Source organism: Acartia tonsa, chromosome 7 (assembly GCF_053477335.1).
Source record: "Acartia tonsa isolate MP-2025a chromosome 7, ASM5347733v1, whole genome shotgun sequence".
Classification (NCBI taxonomy): domain Eukaryota; kingdom Metazoa; phylum Arthropoda; class Copepoda; order Calanoida; family Acartiidae; genus Acartia; species Acartia tonsa.
The window spans coordinates 46,106,185-46,120,202 of NC_137266.1; positions in this window are offsets into that span (position 1 = coordinate 46,106,185).

A 14,018-nucleotide genomic window follows, 5' to 3' on the forward strand; every position below is an offset into this window, starting at 1 on the left:
TTGAGCACTCATAATTGGCAAAAAATGCTAGGAACACACGCCAATCAAACATTAACAACGGGTCTAAGGACCTTTTTATGTACTAATGTAACAGTAAAGTACCTAGGTATTAAGAACTACAATTCTTTTGTAATTTTGTTGTATTATACAATTCTAGAAATCAAATTTCATACACATACATGTATGTGTATGCAAAACCACAATATTCAACTCTAAACTTTAGTTGGCTATGTTGAATATATTTTTGTCATAGTACTAAAGTTAGACGATAATTCAGTTTTAAAATGATAGGTAGATTTCTTTTAAATATTATAATAGAAATAGCTCAATAAGAAGCCTATATAAACCTTCAAATGGTTCATATCGAATTTTTGTACACAGTCAAGGGCAATCTTTTATTATGTTGATCAAGTAAGAACATAACTATGAGATCTTGGCTTAAGCTTTTTTTTTGCTAGAATGTAGGGAACACTTATGTATGAATATTTTGCTCTAAAACATTATACATTGTATGTGTAATATACATTGTGTTTGTGCCAGGAATAAAGGGAAGGTTTAATGGATGCACATTAATCCACCCCTTTACCCTAAATAAATATATGTCAAACAATGAATTTGGTAGATTCTAAATATCTGGGGAAAAAATTGATATATAGATTCTAAAATTTCTGTTAAGGAACAATAGTTTTGTTGAGTTTAATTTATCGTCAATGGTCCTCTCCCAAAGTTCCTGTTTTTTTTTACAGCAGGAATGGCATAAATATTAAAATACAAAAGGAAAGATAGGTAATTTTTTAGATTCAAGCTTTTAATGAACTAAATCACATCATGTTAAGTATTTCTAAATGTATTTGACTAAAAAAGATCTCTGAAAATGTTATACAGATTTGGTTGTCTTGTTTTAGAAATCTCTAAAGGATTACGTTTCTGTTGTTAATTCAAACAAATTAAATAATTGAATATGAACAGAAAGAAACTAATTACAATTATTACAATTTTAAATTCAATTTTAAGCTAATATTTTTGAATTATTTCTTTCTTGATCAATGAAAAAAGTCAAAAAACACAGAGGAAGTAAAGTTGAGATTACAAGATTTAATATTATTCATAACAACATTGTTACAATGTCACTTTGTTGACTTATCTATCTATTCTATTTGATTCTATTCACCTATTTGTTTTGTTGTCTACCTGTCTATCTGTATGCCTTTGCTTATCTACCAATAAATTTATAGTATAGATGTATAACCAGAAAACTACCTGGATCCCCCTGTGAAGGACCTTTTTCATCTGCTAGCAAATTGCTCTCTGCTCTTTTGTAGCGACTTGGCTGTTTTAATATTCCCGACGCTTTTCGTTGATTTTCAAAGACCTAATTGAAAGACGGCACAGGTTCCTCGGGAAGGAGACATACAGGTATTTAACCCCTTCCCCCTCTAGTGTTTTACACTAATCATCTTAATTTCTTTCTATTTCCATTTCATTTGTAAAAACCCCAATAATTATTTTGTCTTATATCTATCTGTAAATCTTCTGTATAGATATATGGTTCATATGTTTTTCCAATCGTTTATTTATGCTTCTGTAAAAGCACAAAAAGGTGATATGTTATTTTTTTCATCTAATCTAACCCCTTTGGGGGGCCTTACCTTGCAAGGTCTGTACTTTTCCATTTAATTTAAGATTGCTAAATTCAAAGTTAATTTTTATAATAGATATTTAATATCTCTTCGTGTTTAACTTTCAATGACTTTCTGTATGATAAACTGTCGGTCTAAAAATAAAAATCAAGACCTAATGTTTGTCTATATGTTAATCTGTCTATCTATTATTATGACAGATCTTGTTTTACTCTTTCTTTTTTGTCAATTAATCTGTCTGTGTTTTTATATCCTTCTTACTACTTTTTCTCTCAAAAATTACCCCTTTCACACTGGTTTATAAAACTGTACTTTATCAATTAAGGTATTTGCTCCCTTTTAAGGATAGAGATATCAAAAATAGCTTGGGAAAAAAAATTGGCTAGATAATGTGGCGCTAAAAATGCGTTCATGCAAATAGGTAAATGTGCAAAATAAAAAGGCAATTTCTACATTGAATTTAAATAGAAACATTTTAAAATCCCCCTTTTATGTCTTGTTAACCTTGGATCCTGGCGGCCACAGGAGCCATCCAAGTACACCCAGATATATTTTAACTATGTTTAAAAATGGAAATAATAAACATATTTTTCCAGTATCGCTTCGAAACCGATTAATATTCGGTATCTCAGGGCTAAAAGATCTGGTTTTAATCTTATGATTGTACATTTTTTAATCCGCGGATAGCTGTTTATAATACGATGCGATAAATAACTATTCTATCCTTATTTAAAAATCACAAATTCATATTAAGCTTAAGCTTATAAATCTCATATTTAATTTAAAACTATATCAAGAACATTTATTTCCTCTAGTATCGCATCCATTACAGCAACACTAGAGGCTAGAGTGAAGCCAAAAATGATAATGTTTACATCCTATACAGGGTGAGTCAGAAAAAACTGAGTTTTTCGATTTTTAGAAACAACCAGAAGGAATACAGAAAAAATAATTATATGTCCTTGTTCTCTGTACAAAAGCACATCAAACTTGTAAAAGGTGTTTTTCATTATCTCTGAAAATGCGGCCTCTATGATAGGTGTATGGTGTCAAAAAATGCCTTGTGTGAAAAATGTTGATTAATAAAAATTAAAATAACTAATCTATTTTGTATAAAAAAATCTTGAAATTTCAATATTTATTTAGAAAAAGGTCTAAGAAAAGTACTTAAATGAGTTTTAAAGGAGAAATGCTTTTTGGCTCCTCACACAAGCATTTTTAGAATACTGTAATTTGTCATTTTTTCATATTTCTTGATTATGATGCATGTGGTTCAAAAGAATCTTCTATATTAACGTAGCTTATAGGAAAAAGAAAAAAAACCTTTTTATTTGACAAAAAAATCTCTTAAGATAAAAAAGTTATCAAGGTTTGAATTTTCAAAATAAAAATGCCTTTTAGAAACCCTACCCTATTTAAATGAAGTTATTATGATGAATTATAACACGCAAGTATAATTTGTCAAAAGGGGGCGGAGATTTTGGAGATTAAATCCAGTCTTGCACCACATATAGAGGAAATTCAGGGGGAAAGGGGAGAAATTTAGGAAACAAGATGAAATATTTCTGGTCATGAGCTGGTTTTCCAGTCATGGGGTGGTTAAATCTTAACAATAGATTACAACAAAACGTTTGATTTATAATGTGATAATTTGATTTAAAAAAATTTTATTTTGAAGATGTTAAATATTTACAATCTGTTGAAAAAAAATTTTAATAATCATAAAATATGTTTGTTTATCTTTTTAGAATGGTAGACATTTTTTATTATAAATAAATCTACCTAAAAAGTACAAAATAATGGCCGAAAAAGTCATCACACACACTTTTTGAAATCTTTATGCTCTAAAAAGCGCCAATGTTTTCAGAGATATTCAAAAACACCTTTTCTAAGTTTAATGTATATTTTTATAGAGAACAAGAACCTATAATTGTTTTTTCCATATTCCTATTGGTTGTATCAGAAAATCGGAAAACTCAATTTTTTCTGACTCACCCTGTACATGTATAATAAAATTATTATAAAGATTGCGACAAGATTATTTTCAAAACAGTTTTTAAGCCAGAAGGATAGGGATAATCATTATTGAGACAAAATAAATTTTTTTCCCAAGATAATTTTCAATATTATTTGATCTTTTAATACATTTTTAGTTTGACTAGCGGAAAAAAAAGAAGGCATACTAGTTTTTTTAGATAAAAGGTCCTTTTCTGTTTTGTTGTTGTTATGCTTTTATATATTGTTGTTAAAGTTAACATATAAAACTACAAATTTTTATATAAAAATGTAGCAATAGTTCTGAAATTTTCCCCTATTTAATGTTTTGTATTTCATAAAGATTTTTATGCAAGATTAATTTTCTTTCATTTAATTTAGGCTGACAAAAATCTTTCAATATAACTCTTAATCTCAGTTGATCTCATGTTTAAGCATTTTAGAGATTTTACGGTTTTGTGTGACGCCTATTGTTGTTATCTTTATGATAGTTCTCATTTCTTGCTTTGAAATATGTGCCATGACTTTTATTTCAGAAATTCAGTGATAGGTAAATTAAGGATAGATTTTCTTCTGGCTAATATTTTGTAAGATATAACTTTGTGATAATTTTGATTAGAAATAAGAATCATTTTTGATATTGTCATACCAATAGCTTTTATTTGATTCCAAAATGTAGATAAAACAATTCTATATGGCTTAAAAATTTATGATAGATGAGGAACAAACTCTTAGAATAGCCCAAAACCTTCCCTAGACTATTAGTTATCTTCTCTAAATTTTGTTAAACGAATGGACTAGTCGTTTATGAGATTTTAATAAACATACACACTTTATTATAAATGATTACAACTTACATACATCAAATCATACACTCTCGTGCAACAAATGCATAAAAGATTGAAGCAAAAATGTTTTAATTATTTCACTAGTAAAATTAAATATTATTTTGTATTCTACTGTTGATTTACACTATATAATTAAGATAACTTAGACATATCCATTAGATGTTGTAACAGGAATACAGTCCATTTAAGAGATATTTAGGTGCAATTTTTTAACAAAAAATTAAAGGAATTTTCGCTTTAAACAAGTTAACCAGCTAACTGATGCTGAATTTTAAACATGAAAATTAGGGGGGAGATAATTTTCTGACAGTGTCCTATCCTTGAATCTATGGTAAGCAAGACTATAAAATCATGCATAATCATAATTACATTTGAGCACATCAAGTTTTTACAATATCACACATTTTTGGCTAAAAAGCTATGAATTAAATTCTTAAAATATTTGTAAATTAAGTTCTATCTTATATTGCTTATCATTATAAGTGTATTTAAATTAATATAGTCAAATGGACAAAAATAAATATCTGTATTAAAAGCTATTATAAAAAATTAATCTGTTTGAAAATTGTAGCATATCAAAATACCTATTTGCTTTTTTAAATGCATGCTTGGTAATTAACTGCATTAGATTTAAGGTTTTAATATCAAGAGAGGTAAAAAGAGAACAAAATTCTTATCTAAAATAATTGTACATGTTTGTATGAACATTACTGGGAAGAATTATCCTAGGTGTATTTTGCGGGGGGGAAAAGATCAAGAGGACTTTTTGCACCAAATGATAAAGTAATATTTTAATTTTAGTGTCTTTAGGGGCTAATCTAATTGGGTTAGAGATTTTATGCCTACAATAAATTTAGATTTTTTGAGGGGGAGTGAAGGAGTTTATTTTTTAGGATGGTCTTGATTTGACCCATTATGAAATAGCATTAAACATGCCCCAGACCAATAAGTCAATGGAGTTAATTGGTGAAACAGTTTGAAAAATCTTACTGGACACACATTATAAAAAATAAACAGCTTTAATGTTTAATTTAAAAATGCTAAACTTGCATAAAGAATCTAAAACTTATGTATTAGAGACAGACAGACATCAGTGAATTGAAAAGTTGTTTTGCTGCAAAAAAAAACTTGATCAGTGTCCTAAACTGTCTGGGATTATAGTCAATTACTAAGAATTTAAGGGATTTTTTTGAAAGAATATATTTTTACAATAGTTTCTTAATAGTTATTCTAACAATTTTATAATGTAGCAGATCTAAAAAAAAATTGATGATAAAATGTATGCTTTCTTTAGATTAATAATACTATTCTTATGTCGGCAATCTTTATTTTCACCTTAAGTCGACCCATAAAAATGAACCAAATTTAGATTGGGCGCTATAGCACACTAAATTTTTTTTAAATGTCCTACTAATAAAGGGCCTCCCATCTGGAGTGATAAATTCGCAACGATAAAAAAATACCGTTTCATACATTTAATTGAATTAAAAGGTATCAAATTTCAAGGTATTAAGGGAGGTGAATCATGAAAAAAATAGTATAAAAGCGGGTTCTTATTGTACATTGGGGAAAATAAACCAGCCAAATACTCTTAAGAAATCAACTAAATATTTCTTCGAAGGTTGGAGTTGCCCTCCTAAAAATACTTAAAAACCTGCCCTAGAATTACAGACACTCACAGACAAACATCCAGTTACTTTTATATAAGGAAATAAGTAAGGAGGGATAGGAAAATACAAGCAATATTACAACCTTAAATTTCCTTCAATTTTAACATTACACAAGTATGTATTCACTTAATTCAAAATATTAGATATAAATATAAAATATAAATAAAGAAGATTAAATTACCTATCCCCCTACACTTGAACTTTTGTTATGAAAGACATAAACGGATTTATTTTTAGGCTCTGTTAGTTTTTTTTTATTACTATTGCAAAATTAAATTATAGATACTTATGAGACAATATAGATCAATTATATTTGTCATATATTATATAATGCAAAAACTAAGAACTGTTAATTGAAATAAAGAACAGCTTTCCAAATTTTACTTTTCCCAAATATTCTCAAGTCTTTCTGTCGTTCGTTAGCTTAAAAACCTAAAGGGAGAGGAAAGAGTATGAGTTTAATCTCAATTTGGTTGTCCAAACACTGTCTAAACTTTTTTACCAAATAATTGAATCTACACATAAGTGATAATTCTGTTTACCATAATCAGGGGTAAATTAATGTATCGTTATTCTTTTTAAGATCCTTCATAAAAAGAGTTTAAGAAAAGGCTTCCTTTATAAACAACATTTTAATTAATATCAACTTTTATTCTACTGTTTTGTTTTCTGCAGTAGAACTTTATAGAATTGCTTCGCTCCAATACATCGATAATAGTCAGGGAGGGAGGGGAGATTGGACTGTTTATTAAACTAGTCCCTAAAGTTTTATTTTAGCCTTTTCTTTTTCGTTGGCTCACTACCTTTTTTAGAATTTGGTTCGCTGGTACATTAAGTTTAGTTTCCAAATGTTACAACCACTAATTGCAATCTACAGAAGGATAATTTTTCTGCTATTGTTATATCCCTTTAGATCTCTGGATAATAGTCCAAACCGAGTATTACTAAATATCCAATTCTTTATTATCAATTTATCCTGGGTTTCACGTCTCCTTAAACTAATAGACCGTTAAATTATCTATGTTATGGCTGTTCTACAGATTTTAATCAACATGTAATAACAGTAAATTCATAATTGTTGTAACCATTAAATGTTCTGGTCTGCAATTATTACTTATATTTCTTAGAAACCGGCTTTAATAGCATTTAACTTTTTTTTCTTTTCCTTTGACAATATCAGTTCTAGAATTTTTTAGTGTTTTTAGAATGAGGAAAAAAATTGTTATTTAATACCTATATTTGTGACAACTTTTGTTTTATAAATTCTTCCAATTTTTAACAACTACAAAAACCCCGCCCCTCTCGGAGAGCCTCGAACCTGCATCATACGGATAAGGTAACCGACATTCTATAAATGAGCTATGACGAAGACCAATTATCAGTGGTGAAAAAAGACAAGATAGACAAAAACATAATTTTTATAGTATAATTTAAAATTTTACTCTCTTTCATGTCTGTCATTGTAGCTCAGGGGTAGAGATGAGGTTCCAGTTCAGGTCAGATGGTTCAAATCTACCCTTAACACTAATTATCATTTTCACTCTCTGAGATAATAATTAATATTTGGTAAAAGTAAAAAAATATTTTTAAACATTTACCTTATACTAACAGTCACTTAAAATATCAAAAAGCTATTACATGCCAAAGTATATAAGATTAAAAAAATATTGTTTCAGTGGTGAGTCTTGAACCACCCACCTTGAAACTTTACATCTCAAACCTGACGCCTTAACCAAAAGAGCTAATTCAGCATGAGACTATTACTATTATTTTACAGGCTTAGTTTACATGCCAAAGTAAAAAATATTTTAAAAAATAATGTTTCAGTGGTGAGTCTTGAACCACCCACCTTGAAACTTGACATCTCAAACCTGACGTCTTAACCAAAAGAGCTAAATCAGCATGAGACAATTACTATAGTTTTTCAGCCTTAGTAAACATTCCAAAGTATATAAGATTGAAAGAAAAATAATGTTTCAGTGGTGAGTCTGGAACCATCCACCTTGAAACTTGGCATCTCAAACCTGACACCTTTACCAAAAGAGCTAAATTATCATGAGATAATTACTATTGTTTTACAGCCTTAGTTTACATGCCAAAGTATATAAAACTGAAAGAAAAATAATGTTTCAGTGGTGAGTCTTTAACAACCCACCTTGAAACTTGACATCTCAAACCTGACGCCTTAACCAAAAGAGCCATATAAGCATTGGATAAAGATTATAGTTTTACAGCCTTAATTTACATGCCAAAGTATATAAGATTGAAAAAAAATTTTTAGGGGTGAGTCTTGAACCACTCATCTTGAAACTTAACATCTCAAACCTGACGCCTTAACCAAATGAGCCACATCAGCATTGGATAAAAATTACAATTTTAAAGCCTTAGTTTACATGCTAAAGTATATAGAATTGAAAAATATTGTTTCAGAAAATATTGTTGACAGAGAGAGAGAGAGAGAAAGAGACAGAGAGGGGGAGATAAAGAGAGACATAGAAAAGTACATAGATTTCATGACAAAGGAAAGATAAAAAAAAATAACGCATCATTCTTTTTATAAAAACCCACCCCTGTGTATGTTACAACATGTTGTGATGAACACGACATGTTTTCAAAAACATATTCAATGTTGTCTTTTTCAAAAAAAATCTAAAGAGAGTGAATTTGTGAAATAAAATGTAGAAATTAAAATGTCAGTTTGTAAAGGTTATTAGATTAATTTTGAATTGGTTATTAAACTATGCCAATACAAGGAGGGTTTTTAGTAAAAGAATGCCACGAAAGGATTTTATAGAAATATAGAGTGTATTTTATATTGTAAATCCATAAAAAGTAAATAAATCATTGAATAAACCTCGCCAATAGCGAGATAGTTATATCGAGCCAACTCTAGTCCTTTATATCATCAAATTTTTTGGATGTATGTCTTTTTGTTCGTCCGTCCGTACTTAACGGTAGACTTTTTATGACCTTTTAGAATTGGCCTATTAAACACTTATGAACAGATCTATAGTATAGATGTATATACAGACAACTACCTCCCTTCCTTTTTCAAAGACCTCTTTCGTCTGCTTCTAAAATTATTTTCTGCTACTTGGCTGTGTAATCTAAGCGACACCATTGGTTGATTTTCAATGACCCAATAGAAAGGTTGCACAAGGTGGTTGCGATGGGGAGATACAGAACTTATTTAACCCTTTCTTCCTCTAGTGTTTTACTCTAATGATTTATGATTCATGTAACAATTATGTACGATTAGAAGATTAACAACGGGATGGAAGTAGAGGTAAGCCAAAAGTTTTATGCAACCCATCTTTTTGATCAAATATTCTGGTGGCTAAACCTAGATGTTTTGTGTCCTTTAAGATCAAGCAAACGGCTTGACCATTTTAGTTAACTGTAATGCATAAACACAAAATAGACACATACCATTGACTTTTATAACTTTTACTTTTGTACTTCTTTCTATCTGGTGATTAATGGTTTATCCTTAGTAAAAAGACAATTATTTCCTTCAGTAACGCAGCAACTATATTTTTAGATAGATAGAGAAAGAAAGAGATAGATAAATAGATAGATAGAAAGGGAAAGACATAGATAGATAGAGAATTTAAAGGATATATAGATAGATAGATAGTATAGAGATAGAGTAATTAAGTAAATCAGTGATAATCGCTCTTTTTATCAAGTCTAATGAATATCTTTACTTTACTTATGGACTTACGGATTTGCTCAAGTTTTAAAGTAGCTGCGCTACCAGTAACTACCTGCAAGATAAATTAATTAGATTAATATAAAAAAAAATAATCTTTGTCTGTCCTGTTCTATAATATAATTTTCATAAAACTTGTTCTTTTATCATCGAAGGGAAATTTTGTGTAATGCATTGATAGGTATTCACTTCTGCACATGTATCATATCATTATTTCATCTAGCTGAAACGCTAGTTTTAACAGTAAATTCGTGCTTTATCATCTTTGCTTTACTCGTACCATTAAAAAAAACACTACATTTACATCAACGCCCCTAGAGACCTTTATGGGAACTTTGATGGAATAGGGAGGAAGTCGCTTTCCCCCCCTTTTCATTTCGGATTTAAAAAGTAAATATTTAAATATTTTTGGATATTTCATTTTTTTCTAGGGGTGATTTCTCTTAGGTCGTAAGGATGTGATACCCTCCTCCAAAATAGTTATAAACCTTCCCAGGACCTATTAGAAGCTATATTGTAAATTAAAATCAGGTCGTATCATCGGTTAGCGAGATCCTTCAGTACAAACAGACAGACAAACAGATAGACATCATACTACTTTTAAATTTGTGTTTTTATAAGAAAATGCATCGCTATAAGCTTATGCTAGTATGCGGAAGGGAATTTACACCTAATGAAAAATAGATTAGACGATTAAAGAAAATGACTCCTATGAAAAACAATTACGGGGTTGGTCTGCTAAAGTGTTTTTGTATAACTGCCAAATATTAAGGGAGATACTTTGGAGGGGAGGAACATTGGACTGTAAATTACACTGGTACCCAAAGTTGTAAAACCACGTTGTCATATTTGTTGGCTCATAAAAAGAGTAGTTCTTTTGATTTTTGATTAGCTGATACAGAACTAGTATTTTTCATTTTTTACAATCATTGATCTTAATATACCTAAGGGGTAGTTTTATTTATCATTATTGGAGATGTATATAATTAACATCCTTATCTCATCTTATCCTTTAAGATCCCTGTTAAGAGACACATTGATAGTCAATAGTTCACTCTCTTTTAATACATTTAATATCACAAAATTACGCCTCTCCCCACTTTTCTACTAAACATTAATATCAATGAAATAAAATTGCTAAATACTTATATGAAGCTTCCATAAAACACATGGCAACAAACTTGCATTCAATTTTTGGAGAAAATAATTTCTTAACTTTTTTGTAAGAACGGATATATTAGGTAAAAGTTATTATTTCCTGTCATAACAGGGGGGGGGGGGGGAGGGTATTTGGACTTATTTTCACAATACCAGAGAGAGAGGGGACAATGGGCTGTTTATTACACTAGTCCTCAAAGATAATATAATAACGTTTTCTTATTCGTTAGCTTAACAACTTTGGAGCGTTCTCTGAATTTTGATTGGTTCGTTTATTAAGTTGAGTGTTCAAACGCTTCAACAACAAATTGTACTCTAAAAGAAAGGTTATATTGTGTATCATCATTGGAGATTTACATGGGCTATTGTCTTATCCCTTTAACCCCAGTGTTACAATAGTTTAATGACTATAAACATCAAAACATTGTCTGTCTTGTAAAATAAATCATGAATTTAGAATTTTCAAATTTTAATTATGTTTTTTCAAAACTGATACTTAGTTTTTAGAAAGCATGCTTTTCAATTATCAACATTTTTTGTTGACTCTATATAGCCAAATATGTCAAGCTATTATTTTAGCCAAAAAAAACACTTAAAAGATTACGATTTTTCTAATATTTTATTCACTAGCGGCTGTGCTCTAGCGTTTAGTGGCTCTGCATTCATAGAAGTATAAGATGGGCAGAAAAATGGCCTAATACCATTCCGAGACCTATGTAAAGCTTTTTTTAAAAACGCAAAATTCGTCAATTCAGGAGTTAATTAAATCCTCAGAAAAAAACAAAAACCCTTCTACTTTATATCATAGTATTTTCAAAGATTTTAACAGTTGATCAAAATTATCTTATGCATTTTTATGTAAACTCTAATTTAACATAAATGAGTGGGAAAAGTGTATTAATTCTCACAATATCAAATACGTAAAAAAAAACTTTGAAGGAAAAGAAAGTTTGGTTTCAAGGGTTTTAGAGAAGGTTTAGACTTACACGAAGAGTTGAATGAATAATTAAAAGGATTTCACTAAATTTCCTTTTTTTGTAGATTACAATGAGTGGCTGAAACGTTCAAACACGCAACTTAATAGTTCAACCAATCTAAATTCAGTAAAAGTCCCCAGAGTTGGTAATTTAACGAACAAGAAAACGTTATTGCAAAATTTGGAGATTATTGTAATAAAAAGCCCATTTTAGGTACAACTGATTAATCAGGAGCAAGGGGAATACCCGTGCCTTCGGCATCTCAGGTATAACAAAACTGGTTTTAATCTTATAATTGTACTTTTTTATATCAGGGGAAAGCTGTTTATAATGCAATGCGATAATAGTTATTTCTCGCATCGTATTATAAACGGCTTTCCGCGGATATAGAATGTACAATTATAAGATTGAAACTAGTTTTTTTTAGCCCCGAGGTGCCAAATGCACCGGCTAAAAAAACTTCGTATGAATGAGAACCGGTTCCTATCTACCGGATTCGAATGAATACGAGAAAAAAATACTCTTTTACCAATCTATACAATCCATGAATCAAAATTGTAATGAATTAACAAAACCTTTTACAAAATCTTGATATATTTTGTCTGTAACTTCCAAAGCTTTGAAAGCTAAGCATTTTAGGAGACGAAGTTTCAATAGTTATTTGATATAATAATATGACAGTATACATACAGGTTATGTTAGCTTGATATCTTACTGTTATAATGTTTGGAATTAATAGCTTTAGGAACCATACTTAAGTAAGGGGTGTAGTCTAAAATTATGGCGTTTTATCATAAGCGCATTAATTTTTAGTTTTTATGAAACCACCTAAAAAAATATATTGTGCTTTATATATTAGCCTCGGATAGCCTGGAGGACGGGGTACATCATGAGATCTTATTTTTAAAGTGGTCATACGTGCCTCACAAAACCAACACTTTGATTGCACGACCTTTGTCCTAGAAGTCCTAACTGTTCATGGCAATGTGTTCCGTTTGTTTTGTGCCAATTCACTTACTCTAACTTTTTATTTCGCGCAACTGAAATAGCAGCAGTAGGAACAATGTCGAACAGTAGTGAATTTGCGGCAAAAATGGTTTAAACGTAGCAGACAATCAAAAACAAAAAAAAATTATGCGGAATTTATTTCCCACTAAAATCATATAGAATTTGGAGACAAAAAAGGGGGTGTGGAGAGAAATTTTTTTTTAGTGGTGTCATGAAATTATTTTCTTCATATCATGCATTAAAAAGATTTTATATGATTTTTAAGGGGATATTTCATAGAGAAACCTTTCGAGAAAAATGCTTTAAATTAAGTTTTTTTTTGTCAGTAGATTTTGATTTTTGATAACTACTGAACAGATTGATTTCTCAATTTTATGGAAGCTTCTTATATGTCCTTGGGTGGTTTTCTTTATGATTAAGTCTGGTTTTAGGCTATTTTCCTACACGCCTTACTTCTTCGAATACATAGCTTAAAGATGCTAGGGGCGAAGCCGGTATTTTTTTCATTAAATACAATTTTATCCTTTAGTGAAATTTAAATTTATTTTTCTCTTATAACACAAGAATTATAACATCCATTAGTAGAAAATTGAGTACTTTTATGATTTAATAAAAAATGTGAAAAATCCAAAAAAGCCTTAATTTGATGCATTTAGAGATTTTCAATCGGCCAGTAACGGTATTAAAAACCTAAACGTTTTATTTTTTATTATTTCATTTAATTAAGATCCACATAGAAGCTAAGGTCGCAACCACTTGTAAAAGTGGAAAGGTAAACTTGCTTTTCTTTCTTTCATAATGCACCTATTTTGGTGTTTTTTGTTGCCTTAGCGACCAATATATCAACATAAATACACTTAGACGGACAGATTTACAAAAAGAAAAGACTTGCTACTGAAAATTGCAAAACACTTAAGAAAAATCGGTATAATGCATTTTCGCCCGCAGCTTTAAAAATTAATTTTGGTTTTATCCTTTAAAAAAATCTTTTCAATTTCCTTCCAACTGGT